The sequence below is a fragment of the Galeopterus variegatus genome, unplaced genomic scaffold (assembly GCF_000696425.1).
Source record: "Galeopterus variegatus unplaced genomic scaffold, G_variegatus-3.0.2 Scaffold665, whole genome shotgun sequence".
Taxonomy (NCBI): Eukaryota; Metazoa; Chordata; class Mammalia; order Dermoptera; family Cynocephalidae; genus Galeopterus; species Galeopterus variegatus.
Window position 1 is genome coordinate 183,137 of NW_007726776.1, and position 13,991 is coordinate 197,127.

The 13,991-nt window shown below is 36.2% G+C and overlaps 1 pseudogene; it reads left to right on the forward strand.

The window, feature by feature from the left end:
* Positions 1–6,392: 6,392 nt before the first annotated feature.
* Positions 6,393–6,961, forward strand: LOC103589253 (annotated as a pseudogene).
* The last annotated feature ends 7,030 nt before the right edge of the window (positions 6,962–13,991 follow it).

Here is a 13,991-nt window from a genome sequence, read left to right on the forward strand (position 1 = left end):
CCGGTACGGGCGCGACACTGAGGGTTGCGATCCCATTACCGGTCAGTAAAAAAAAAAAAAAGACAAAAAAAAAATAATAACCTAAGTGCATCTTAAGGAAATAGAAAAGTGAAAACAAACCAAACCCAAAATTAGCAGAAGGAAAGAAATAATAAAAATCAGAGCAGAAATAAAATTGAGACTAAAAAAACACAAAAGATTGACAAAACAAAATGTTGGTTTTTTGAAAAAAGAGACAAAATTGACAAGCTAGACTAACCAAGAGAAAGGAGAAACAGCTCAAATACACAAAATGATAAATGAAAAAGGAGACATCACAACTGATACTACAGAAATACAAAGGATCATTAAAGGTTGTTATGAATAACTATATACCAACAAATTGGAAAACCTAGAAGAAATGTAAGACTCCTGGACATATATAATCTAATATTGAAACAAGAAGAAACAAAAAACCTGAACACACCAATTACAAGTAATGATATCCAATCAATAATAAAAAGTCTCCCATCAAAGAAAAGCCCAGGACTGAACAGCTTCACTGCTGAGTTCTATGAAGCATTTTTTAAAAAATGAATAGAAATTCATCTCAAGCTCTCCCAAATTATTGAATAGGAGAGAACTCTCCCAAACTCATTCTATGAGGCCAGCATATCCCGATACCAAAACCAGACAAGGACACAGCAAAAAAAAGAAAACTACAGGCCAATATCCTTGATGAACACTGATGTAAAAATCTTCAACAAAATACTAGCAAACTGAATACAGCAGAAAACCAGACAAGGACACAGCAAAAAAAAGAAAACTACAGGCCAATATCCTTGATGAACACTAATGTAAAAATCTTCAACAAAATACTAGCAAACTGAATACAGCAGCATATTAAAAAGACCACTCACCATGATAAAGTGGGATTTATCCCAGGGATGCAAGTTTGGCTCAACACACACAAATCAAAAAATATGATACATCACATTAACTGAATGAAGGATAAAAACCACATTATCTTCTCAATTGATGCAGAAAAACCATTTGATAAAACTCAATATCCCTTCATGATAAAAACCCTCAACAAATTAGGCATGGAAGGATATACCTCAATGCAATAAAGTCCATATATGACAAACCAACAACTAATATCATACTAAATGAGGAAAAGTTGAATGCTCTTCCTCTAAGAACTGGAACAAGACAAAGGTTCCCACTCTTTCCACTGTTACTCAACATAGCACTGGAAATCCTAGCCAGAGTAATTAGGCAAGAGAAAGAAATAAAGGATATCCAAATTGGAAAAGAGGAAGTCAAATTGTCCCTATTTGTGGGTGACATGATCTTAAATACAGAAAAACCCCACCAAAAAAACTCTCCGAACTAATAAATGAATTCAGTGAAGTTGCAGGATACAAAATTAACAAACTAAAATCAGTAGCATTTCTGTACATCAATAATGAGCAAGATGAAAAAGAAATCACGAAAGCAATCCCATTTACAATAGCTACCAAAAAATAAAATATCTAGGAATTAATTTAACCAAGGAATTGAAAGATCTCTACAAGGAAGGAAATTGAAGAGGACACAAAGAAATGGAAAGACATTCCATGTTTGTGGGTTGGAAGAATATTGTGAAAATGACCATACTACCAAAAGCTGTCTACAGATTTAATGCAATCCCTATCAAAATATCAATGACATTCTTCACAGAAATAGAAAAAAACAATCCTAAAATTGATATGGAACCACAAAGGATCCCAAATAGCCAAAGCAATCTTAAAAAGAACAAAGCTGAAGCATCACACTATCTGACTTCAAATATATACTACAAAGCTATAGTAATCAAAACGGCTTGGTACTGGCATAAAAACAGACACACAGACCAATACAACAGAACAGAGAACCCAGAATAAAGCTATGTACCTACAACCAACTAATTTTCAATAAAAGCGCCAAGAGTATTCATTGGGGAAAGGATAGTCTCTTCAATAAGTGGTGCTGGGAAAACTGGATATCCACATAAGAAGATTGAAACTAGACCCATACACTTGACCCATATCTCTCACCATACACAAAAAATCACCTCAAAATGGATTAAAACCTAAATTTAAGATCTGAAACTATGAAACTACCAAAATAAAACAGGGGAAATGCTACACGAAATGGGAGTGGGCAGTGCTTTTTTGAACATCGCTACAAAGGCACAGGTAACTAAAGCAAAAATGGACAAATAGGATTACATTAAAATAGAAAGCACAGCAAAAGACACAATCAACAAAGTGAAGAGATAACCTACAGAACAGGAGAAAGTGTTCGCTGCATATCAGACAGGAGGCTAATATCCAGAATATATAAGGAACTCAAACAACTCAGCAGCAAAAACTACCCAATTAAAAAATGGACAAAGGACCTGAACAGACATTTCTCAAAAGAAGACATACAACTGGCCAACAGGCACATGAAAAAGTGTTTGACATCATTAATCATCAGAGAAATGCAAATTAAAACCACAGTGAGATATCACTTTACTCCAGTTAGAATGGCTATTATCAAAAAGACAGAAAATGACACATGCTGGTGAGGATGCAGAGAAAAGGGAACTCTCCTACATTATTGGTAGGAATGTAACTTGGTACAGCCATTGTGGAAAAAAGTGTGAAAGTTCCTCAGAGAACTAAAAGTTGAACAACCCTATGCCTCAATAATCCGACTACTGGGTATATCCAAAGGAAATTAAATAAATATATCAAAGAGACACCTGCACTCCCACATTCATCACAACACTATTTACAATAGCTAAGAGAGGGAATCAACCTAAATACCCATCGATGGTTGAATGGATCTAAAAAACTATGGTATATATACACAATGTGATACTATTCAGCTATTAAAAAAAATGAAATCCTGTCATTTGCAGTCAATAGCTAAGAGAGGGAATCAACCTAAATACCCATCGATGGTTGAATGGATCTAAAAAACTGTGGTATATATACACAATGTAATACTATTCAGCTATTAAAAAAAATGAAATCCTGTCATTTGCAGTAATATGGATGAAACTGGAGATCATCATGTTAAGTGAAGAAAGCCAGGCACAGAAAGACCAATACCACATAATCTTACTCATATGTGGAAGCTAAAAAAAAAAAAAAGTGGTTCTTATTGAAGTAGACAGTAGAATAATGGTTACCAGAAGTCGGGAGGAAAAGGGAGGAGGAGGGGAGGGGGGAAAGGAAGTGGTGGGTTAACTAGTACAAAGCTATGCTATCTACCCTAAGTGAATCAATGTACAGTATATGCATATATTGAAACGACACACTGTACCCCACAAATATGTACAAATAAATGTTAAAATTAAAGAAAACAATTGCAGGCAGTAATGTGAACAAATAAGAAAATATTACAACTTTTCATGATGTCTTCACAATGTAAATTTTGAAGCCAGCATTCACGTAGGGAGATTATTCTGAATCATCCAAGTTGACCCCAAGTAATCACATTTTCCCTTAAAAGCAGAAGAGGAAGTCAGAGATATACAGAAGAGGAAGTCAAAGGGATCCAAACCTGAGGACTTAAGGTGCTGTTGCTGGCTTGAAGGTGGAGAGGCCATGTGGAAGGCATAAGACTGGACTCTGCCAAAAACATGAATAAGCATGTGCTTTAAAATGTAGTTTTTTATTATTCAGGAATTGTGAGGCCAACAAATCAGGAGATTGAAGAAATAGTTTGTTACTCAGTTGCTAAGAGAAGGGGGCACACCACACCATGCAGGGCCACACCACGCCACACAGGGCTACATGGGGATGCACCCGTGTTGTTTAGGAGACAAGAGCCTTTACTGTGGTGACCATAGGAAGGAATGGGTGAGACAGGGTAAGCAGGTGTAAAACTAGCAAGTTTGAATCACTTCACTGGGCTCTGGAGTTGTCCGTGGTTGCCTGGACCTGGCCCTCGGGTGATTAGGACAGGAAGATAATAGCCCAGAGAGTAAGTGTTTGATAAAGGAAGTGGCTGGGGGTATGGACTCTGGATTTTTAAATTTGCATATGAAACCTACACTCAAAGGCAAGTCATTTACTATCTCTAGGAACTGATTAGCCCTGGGAGTTGCAGTCTCTCCAGGAACAGCAAGGTCCCAGATGTCAAAGCATCAGAAATACAGAAAATGGATGGATGGAAGGAAAGAAGGAAAGAAGGGAGGGAGGGAGGTAGGAAGGAAGGGAGGGAGGAAGGGAGGGAGGAAGGAAAGGGAAAAAAGAAAAGAAATACAGAAGATAAAAAGGCATGATGAATCTGGCCCTTACATCATGCCACAAGGAGTGACAATCAACATTGTATCTCATGGATGTTCATAATAAAATAAATTTTAAAAAATAAATAAAAATAAAAAATAAAAAGGCATGACTAATATAGCTTGGACATAAATTCTCCCCCATAGCCTCCAGAAAGGAATGCAGCTCTACTAACACATTGATTTTGGCTTTGTGAGACCCTGAGCATAGAATCCAGCCACGCCATGCCAAACGTCTGTTATATGGATCTGAGAAATAAAACTGATATGGTTTTAAGATGCTAAATTTGTTAATGTGTAATTTGTCACAGCAGCAAAAGAAAACTTATACACACACACATTGAGCATCATTAATCTGAAAACAGGAATTAGAAACGCTCCAAAATCCAAAACTTTTTGAGCACCAACATGATGTGCAAAGGAAATGCTCCTTGGAGCACTTCAGATTTTGGATTTTCAGATTAGGGATGTTGAGCCAGTTAGGTATCTACAAATATTCAAAATCTGAAAAAATCTGATATTCAAAACTTCTGGTCCCAAGTATTTTGAATAAAGGATACTCAACCTGTACTAAATACCACACCTTGGTATCATGTTTCTAATTAATTCTCTGAGTATATTATATTCTGCAGAATTTTCCACCACTTTCACAATTACAATCATATAGAAAAAAATCTAATTAAACAAGCTATCTTCAATGACTATTTTTGGCAGGTTTCCATCAAGCTAAATATAATGTGAAATTTTTAACGCTATCCACCCTTAGAGCATGGAAGAAAATTAAATCAAGATGTTCTTAGGAAATTAGTTTGAGTTTGTAGAGCTCAAATTCTTAAAACTTTAAAGCATTTTAAGGCTATGCAAGATTTAATAAGTACTGGCAACTGCAGCACACGCTATCAATTACTATTAGGCAAATGGCTAACTGTATTAATATATATATTTGGACACAACTTCATGTCAAAATGATGTTGTAAACTCATGCTTTGAGCCACTCCTCAACCCCAAATAAGCTCATAGCAAGGAAAGATAAAATATAATAAGTGAAAAAAAATGTTTTTAAATGTAGCCAAGCATACAAAAAGACAAATATCTCTGTGGATCAGAATCCAAACATTCATTCATTCATTTACTTATGCTTTTATTTAGCAACAATGTGACAGACAATGTTTTAGACAAAGGATACTATGCTGAACAGAACAAAGTCCCCACCCTCATGGAAGTCACATTCCAAAAGAAGGAAATGCTAACCGAAACATTAAACAATAAACCAGATAGATGCAGCAGGCAAAGGAAGCCAGGAACTTATACCCTTAAGGGTAATCAAGACTATCAGCGTCCTATGTGAGGCAGAAGACCAGAACCAGTCACATTGCTTGAAATAAGAGACTGAGATGGAGAGAAGTACTTAAAAAAAGCTTTACCTCTGTTCTTCCTCGCAATTTTCCTGTAAACCTAAAAACTTCTCTTAAAATTAAGTCTTTTTTAAAAGTTAGAAGTCCTGAAAATGAAAATTAGAGTTTATTTTTTTAAATCCTTAATAGGTGAGATAGCAGAATAGAGAATTACTAAAATGGAAGTGTACTAAGGAACTTACCTGGAACACATTACAGTGACATAAAGAGGTGTAAACACATTATAAAAAATATGGAGGATTTATTGGGAGTCTCCAACATATGTCCAATGGAAGCACCACAAAAAGAAAATTGAGGAAATGGCATAAACTCTTTCAAATAAGAGAGATACATACAATAGCATTCACATTAAAAGTTCTCACCAAGTGCTACACAGGATAAGTGGGTATTCGGCCTGGAATTGTTCCATTGCAACAAGATGCTAAAATTAAAAAACTACCCCTAGAATGCACATATTTCTTTTAAAAATCTGACTGGGGGTAGAGCAGGGGTGGCCTCTGCCTCATTGTCCCCTAGCACTGCCCAGACATTGTGCAGGCTGCCAACAACATGAAGATCTGGACTTTGGATCTTCATGTCTTTGACCACCTATGGGAAACTGTTAACAACAATGGTCTGACTGGGGGTAGAGCAGGGGTGGCCTCTGCCTCATTGTCCCCTAGCACTGCCCAGACATTATGCAGGCTGCAAACAACATGAAGATCTGGACTTTGGATCTTCATGTCTTTGACCACCTATGGGAAACTGTTAACAACAATGGCAATGCAAAAATACCCAAACCCTATGAACCCAAGTGTGCTTAGAGTTGATGTGTTGCACAGACATTTAGATCCCTCTGGAAAGTTTCATAGCCATAGACTTCTCAGCACAGAGTAGGGACTCTCTTCCATTGTGAAGTCTTTTATTGGTACAGCAAGAACCAAAATATACGTGCAAGAATATTCTGTAGTTAATCCTGTAGAGAAAACAATGGAACTTAAATCTACTACTATTTCTTTTACAAATATGATTTCACTAGATGACAGACATCCACAAACCACATCCTCAGGACCCAGAAAAAACTATTTTGACTCAAGAATCCATAATCTCTGCAAAAGGAATCAGCCTCAGCAGTTACATTGAAGGACTGTTGGCAAGCACGTTATCTTTAAATGTTAATAAAGGCCGAGAAGCAATGGAATGAGTAATACTTAAATTAAATGCTGAGACTGAAAAATCAATGGCTTCAGCAAGAGGAAGCATAAGAACACTGATAGCAGCATAGCATTTGTAAAGAAATGATGATAAAAGTTGATAGAATGGTTGGCCAGTTAGCTCAATTGGTTAGAGCATGGTATTGATAACACTAAGGTCAAGGGTTTTTGGATCCTCTTACCAGCCAACTGAACAAAAAACAGAAGAAGAAAGTTGGTAGACAATATCCAGTTCCTTGGATGTCTCCAGGCTGGCAATGTATTTGTTATTTTTAAAATACTACTATATTTTAGATAGATTTTTTTTTAATAAGCTGAAGTAAGGCTATGTGACTTTTGATCGAAATAAAGAGATGTAGGGCTTCTAAATAAAAGAGATCATCTGGAAAAATATTTTTTAGATGTCTAAACATAAGAATTCATAAGCTGACTGAAATGCTTCTTAGCAGCTCCAAAATCCAATGAAAGACACATATAAGTAAATTTAAAATTTTCAGTTAAAACTACTGTAAGAGTTGTATCTATCAATATTAAGTTTATCATGTCTTCCTAAATTGCCTCTCCATTTCACTGATTCTGAGGAGTAATGGTGCTGAAACAGCCCAAAAAGTCAAAAATAAAGCCAGGTATAGGGAAGATAAAATACTAAATTGCTTGTAGTATTTGGAAGAAGGGTAATATTTTTATTACCTTTAGACTTCGTAATGTACAGGGTAATTACTAAAAGAATAAAACTAAAGTATTTAACTACCACAGTAATGATGGTTAAAAATATAGTCAGTAAAATTGGAGAAAAGCAAACAGGAGAGAAAAAAAATGTAGAGCAAGTGTGTGAAACAGAAAAAATAAGTAAATATAATGATAGAATTAAAGAAAAACATATCAATAGTTACATTCAATGTAAATAAATTAAATGTTCCAAATTTAGAAACAAAAATTTTCAGCCTGGAGTTCAAAAGGACATTGAGAAGTTGCAAGTAAAAGGATACAAAAATCATATACCATGAAAATAATATACCATACAAATCATAACCAAAATAAAGCTGGTGTACACACAAAATCAACTTTAAGGGGGAAGAGTGTTTTTAAAGAGGCTTTATAATAATAAAAGTTTCAATTTACCAGAAAGAGATAATTTTAAATTTGTATGTTCCTGATAACATGACTTCAAAACATGTAAAGCAAAAACTGAAATACAAGAAAAAAATAAACAAATTTATAATTATACTGAGAGATCTAATAAATCTCTCAGTAAGTGATAAAATGAGAAAAATAAGGACAAAAGATTTGAACAACACAATTAACAAAGATCTAATAGACATACATAGAACACTGAATGCAACAACTTTGGAATGCACAAGAAATGTTTACAAAAACTGACCATATACTGGACAGTAAAGCAAGTCTAAACAAACTTCAAAGGACTGAAATCATACCAAGAATGTTCTCTGACCACCATACATTTTGGAAAAATAACTACCAAAATCACCATTTTTTTTTGAGAAATTATAAAATGGGACAAAAATAAATAATGGGAGAAATTAGAAAATAATTTAAACTGAATGATAATGTAAAACCTGAATATATCAGAACTTTAAGATACAACTAGAATGGTACTTTGAGGGAAACATAACCTGAACTGAATATATTAGAAAATAATAAGGACTAGAAATTAATAAGCTATGCATTTATCTCAAGAGATTGGAAAAAAAGAAGCAAAATAAAATTGAAGGAAAGAAATAATAAAGATAGAATATATAGAAATTAAATAAAAAACAAACAATGAAGAAGAATCAACAAAGCCAAAATTTCCTTCTTTGGAAAGACTAACAAAATTGGCAAACCTTTGGTGAAACTGACCAGGAAAAAAGAAAGAAGGAATGCATAACAAATATCAGAAGTAAAAAAGGTGACACCACTACTATTGCTGCACACATTAAACAGACAATATATATGATTGAAATAAATTTTAAAATTTAGATGAAATAGAAAAAAATCCTGGAAAAAAATATATATCAACCTGGCATCAGAAGAAATAGAAAACTCTAAAGTGCTATAATGATTAAAGAAACTAAATCAGTAATCAAAATCTACCCACAAAAATAATTAATATTCAGAATATAGAAGGAACTTAAACAACTTAACAGCAAAAAATAAGGTATCAAATTTTAAAAATGGACAAATGACCTGAATAGACATTTCCCAAATGTCTTATATGAATGGCCAACAGATATTAAAAAAATGCTCAACATTACTGTTTATCAGGGAAATGCAAATCAAAACCACAATGAGATATAATCTCACCCGAGTTAGAACAGCTATTACCAAAGTGACAAAAAATAACAAATGCTGGCAAGGATACAGAGAAAAGAGAACTCATATACACTGTTGGTGGGAATGTAAATTAGTATAGCCATTACGGAAAACTGTATGGAGGTTCCTCAAAAAACTTAAAATAAAACTACCATATGATCTAGCAATCCCACTACCAGGTATTTATCCAAAGGAAAGGAAATCAGTATACATGTATCAAAATATCACTCTGTGCCTCATAAATATGTAAAACAAAAAGTAAAATAAAATAAAATTTGAGGAGCTTCCAGTCAAGATGGCAGAATAGACGGTCCCCAGCATCACTCTCTCCCATAAATCAACCAATTTACTGTTATTAAAAGCAACGACAGCCAAGCTGGCGCCACTAGAGCTCAGGGGAAGAGGAGGAGAGACCTACAGAGTGCATAAAGGTGGGAAAAGCCACGATGAGAGAAAGAAAAAACTGCTCAGACTGTTCTGTGCTGCTGCTGCTTTAAGGCTAGTGAGCTGCTGAGCGCATGGGGCAGGAACCAGCAAATAGCCGCACTTGTGCCCTCTGGATAAAGTTGCTTGGAGGCGGCAGGGGAGAAGAGGACCTTGGTGGCCACCAGGCCAGCAGTACCACCAACAGGGTTTCCATGGACCCATATAGGACCGAGGTGCCACAACATCTGAAAAAAAGGAGCCACTCAGAAGCCAGTGAGTGAGTGATCATAAGGGACCAGAGCATGGCCAAGTCCCATGGGAAGTGTTTGTCCCATGGGCAGTGAGGGAGATGGGCCCACTGGGGGAATGCTGGGGCACAGCAAGGACAGCTGATCTGCCCTCCAATCAGTGCAGGACCACTCAGAGGAGACTGGTCAGGAATATAGAATTGCAAGGGATGCATTTAATGAAAAGACTCAGGCCCAGACCAGTGTTTCTATAAAACCGAGGTGCATCAGATTTCATCAGATCCGGAAGTACTTATAAAGTCAACCATTAAAACCTGAGCTGCACAAAAAGCCTTCCCCAGAGAATCAGCAGCAAAGCAGCAATTTAGCTCAACCACAGAGCTCAAGTTCTGGTTCTGACAGGAAGTCCCCCCGTTTTAGAAATAAGCAAAGGACAACAAGTTAGTTCTAGTGAAGAGTTAAAGTGGTGGAAACAGCAAATAATCCAACACAGAACTGAAAGAAAAAACAAAGTACCCACAGCCAGAGACAAAGTTTGATAACTAGCAAAGGTCTCATTTCAGCAAAGAACACCTATAACACCTAGAAGGACCAGAAGTCCCCTGGGCTACCAAGCCAGGAACAGGAGAGGGCCGGGGGACTCAGCCATGCCCCCTGATACCTGCAACCAATCCCAGGGATGGGGGCCTCGGACCTCAGCCACACACCCCCACACAAGTGCAACCACCCCAGCGATGACCACTAAGCTACTGCAGGAGGTGCCCCAGGCTCTCCTGAGCTGGGGCAGTAGGGGACCAAGGGCCTCGACCATGCCCCCCCTTGCTTAACCAGCCCAGTGATGACCAGCAAGCCTCAGCAAGAAGGGCCCCAGGTTCCTGAGCTGGGGTGGTGGGGGGCAAGGGCTATTGCCACACCGCGTTGACATCTGCACCCAGCCCTGCAATAACCAAGCCACTGTTGGAAGCCCACCAGTCTTGCCTGTGGGAATGTGGGGAGTGCCACAGGCCTCAATTCCACCCCTCCTCTTTCCTCCTCCTTCCATCCCATTTCCTTCCCCTTTCCCCTCTCCCTCTTCCTCCCAACTGCTCTACAACAACATCATAGAATGTAAAAAAATAATATTAATAAAATTTAAAAAATAAATAAAATAAAATAAAATTTGAAAGAAAAAGAAAGTCTGTCCACAAAGAAAACTTCAGGCATGGATGATCTTCCTGGTGAATTCTACCACATACAAGGAATAAATAAATCCCATTATACACAAACTCTTCCAAAGAATAGAAAAGTAGTCCAACTCATTTAACATGGCTAGCATAATTTTGATACCAAAACCTGACAATGACATTATAAGAAAAGAAAATTACAGGCTAAGCTCACTTATGAGCTATGATGGTTAATTTTATGTGTCAATTTGAGTTGGCCATGAAGTGCCCAAATTAAATAATGTTTCTAGGTGTGTCTGTAAGGGTGTTTTCAGATGAAATTGGCACTTGAACCAGTGGACGCAATAAAGTAGATTGCCCTCCCAGATATGGCTGGGCATCATCCAATCCACTGAGAGCCTCAATAAAACAAAAAATGGAGGAAGGAGGAATTAGCCCCGTTTTCCCTGCCTTACTGCTTGAACTAAGACATCTCATTTCATCTTCTCCATCCTTTGGACTGCAACTGAATTACACTACCAGCTTCATGGGACTTCTCAGCCTCCATAATCAAGTGAGCCAATTTCTGATAGTAAATCTCCTCATATACATATTTGTTCTGTTTCTATGGAGAACCCTGACTAATACATGAACATAGATGCAAAAACACTGAACTAGTAATTTGCTACATTGGATTAGCAAACCCAATCTAACAACATATAAAAATAATAATAAATCATGATCAAGTTGGATTTATCCCAGAAATTCATAGTTGGTTTAATATTTAAAAATTAATTAATATAATTCACCACATTAACAAATTAAAGGAGAAAAATTATATGATCATATCAATAGATGCAGATAAAACACTCAATAAAATTTAACATCCATTTATGAATTAATCAAATAAAACTCTTAGCAAACTAGAAACAGAAGAAAATATCTTTGATATTTACAAAACATACAGCAAATATCATACTTAATTTAGATGCTAAAAGTTTTCAGTTTGAGATCAGGAACAAGACAAGGAAGTCTGCTATCAGTGTTTCTGGTCAACACTGCACTGAAGGGCCCAGCCATAAGAAAGAAAAAGAAAAGAAAGGTAAGAAATTAAAGCAGAGGAAAAAACAAAACCATCATCATTTACAGATGAAATTGATTATATACAAAATCCAAAAAAAAATTTACAGATAAGCTGTTACAATTTAGAACAAGAAAGTTTAGCAAAGTTACTGGATAGAAAATCAATATACAAAAATCTGTTTCTCTATATAAGCAACAAATAGTTAGAAAATTTGATTTTATAAAAGATACCTTTTATAATAGCATAAAAAATACCAATTACTTACAAATAAATCAATGGAAGATATTCAAGACCTTTATAGACAAAATTATAAAACTTTGTTGAGAGATATTAAAGAAAACTAAGTAATGAAGAGAAATACTATGTCCAAGGATTTGAGCACTTAATTTTAAAAAGATGGTATTTCTTTCTAAATGCATTTATAAATTCAATGTAATCTTATCAAAATCACAAGTTTTTATGAACATGACAAACTGCTTCTAAAATTTATGTAGAAATGCAAAAAGCCAAAACAGTCAAGGCACTTACTTGTATTGGTTTCCTAGGAATGCCATAACAAAGTACCATACACTGGCTGGCTTAAAACAACAGAAATTTGCCTCACAGTTCTGGTGGCTAGAAGTCTAAAATCGAGGGGTCACCAAGTTGACGCTTTCCCTGAAACTTGTACAGAGAATCCTTCCTTGCTTCTTCCTAACTTCAGTGGTTTCCTGGCAAGGTTTGGCTTTACTTGGGTTGCATAACTCCATTCTCTGCCTTCACAATCACATAGCATTCTCCCTGTGTGATTCTTCCTTCACGTGGTCCTCAATTTATAAGAATCCTTCCTTGCTTCTTCCTAACTTCAGTGGTTTCCTGGCAAGGTTTGGCTTTACTTGGTTGCATAACTCCATTCTCTGCCTTCACAATCACATAGCATTCTCCCTGTGTGATTCTTCCTTCACGTGGTCCTCAATTTATCAGGACACCAATCATATTGGATTAGGGGCCCACTCTAATCCAGGATGCACTCATCTTAACTAATTACATCCATGATGTCCCTATTTCCAAATAAGGTCACATTCTGAGGTACTCGGAACTTTAACATATCTTTTTGGAGAGGACACAATTCATCCCATAACAGCACTCTTGAAGAGAAAGAACAAAGAGTAAAATGTGCTCTACTAGACATCAAGGCATATTATAAAGCTATAGCAGTCAAACAATGTTGTATTGGCACAGGGACAGAGAAATATATGCCTAGAGCTCACAAATAGCTCAGAAACAGATTTGTGTGACACTTGATTTATGATATAGATGGCACTGCAGTGCAGTGGAGGTGGAATGTACTTTCCAATAAATAATACTAGAACAATGAAAAAAGTGAAATTAAAACCCTCTTTCAGAGCATAAGTAAAAATGAAACACAATGGATTTTAGAATAGAATAATATAGGATGGTTTCTTCTTGAACTTGGACAAGGGAAGGATTTCCCAAACAAAAACAAAAAACACTCAAAATGAAGAAAAGGACTAATAAATTAAATTAAGATTAAGAACTTCTACTTACAAAAGGCAATATAGAAAGAGCAAAAAATCAACTCTCAGAGTGGGAAAAGATATCTGGAAAACATACAACTGACAAAGAAGTAGTATCCAGAATATAAAGAAACTCCTAGAGCTGACTGGTTAGCCAGATTGATTAGAGAATGGTGCTGATAACACTAAAGTCTGGATTCAATCCCTGTACCAGCCAGCAAAATAAAAGAAACTCCCATGTAAATCAAGAGAAATGTAGATAACCCAGAAATAAAAATATCGAAAAGACTTGAACATGGTCAGCCCTCAACAAAAGGTTGTAGAAAAAGAGGAAGGAAGGAAGGAAGGAAGGAAGGAAGGAAGGAAGGAAG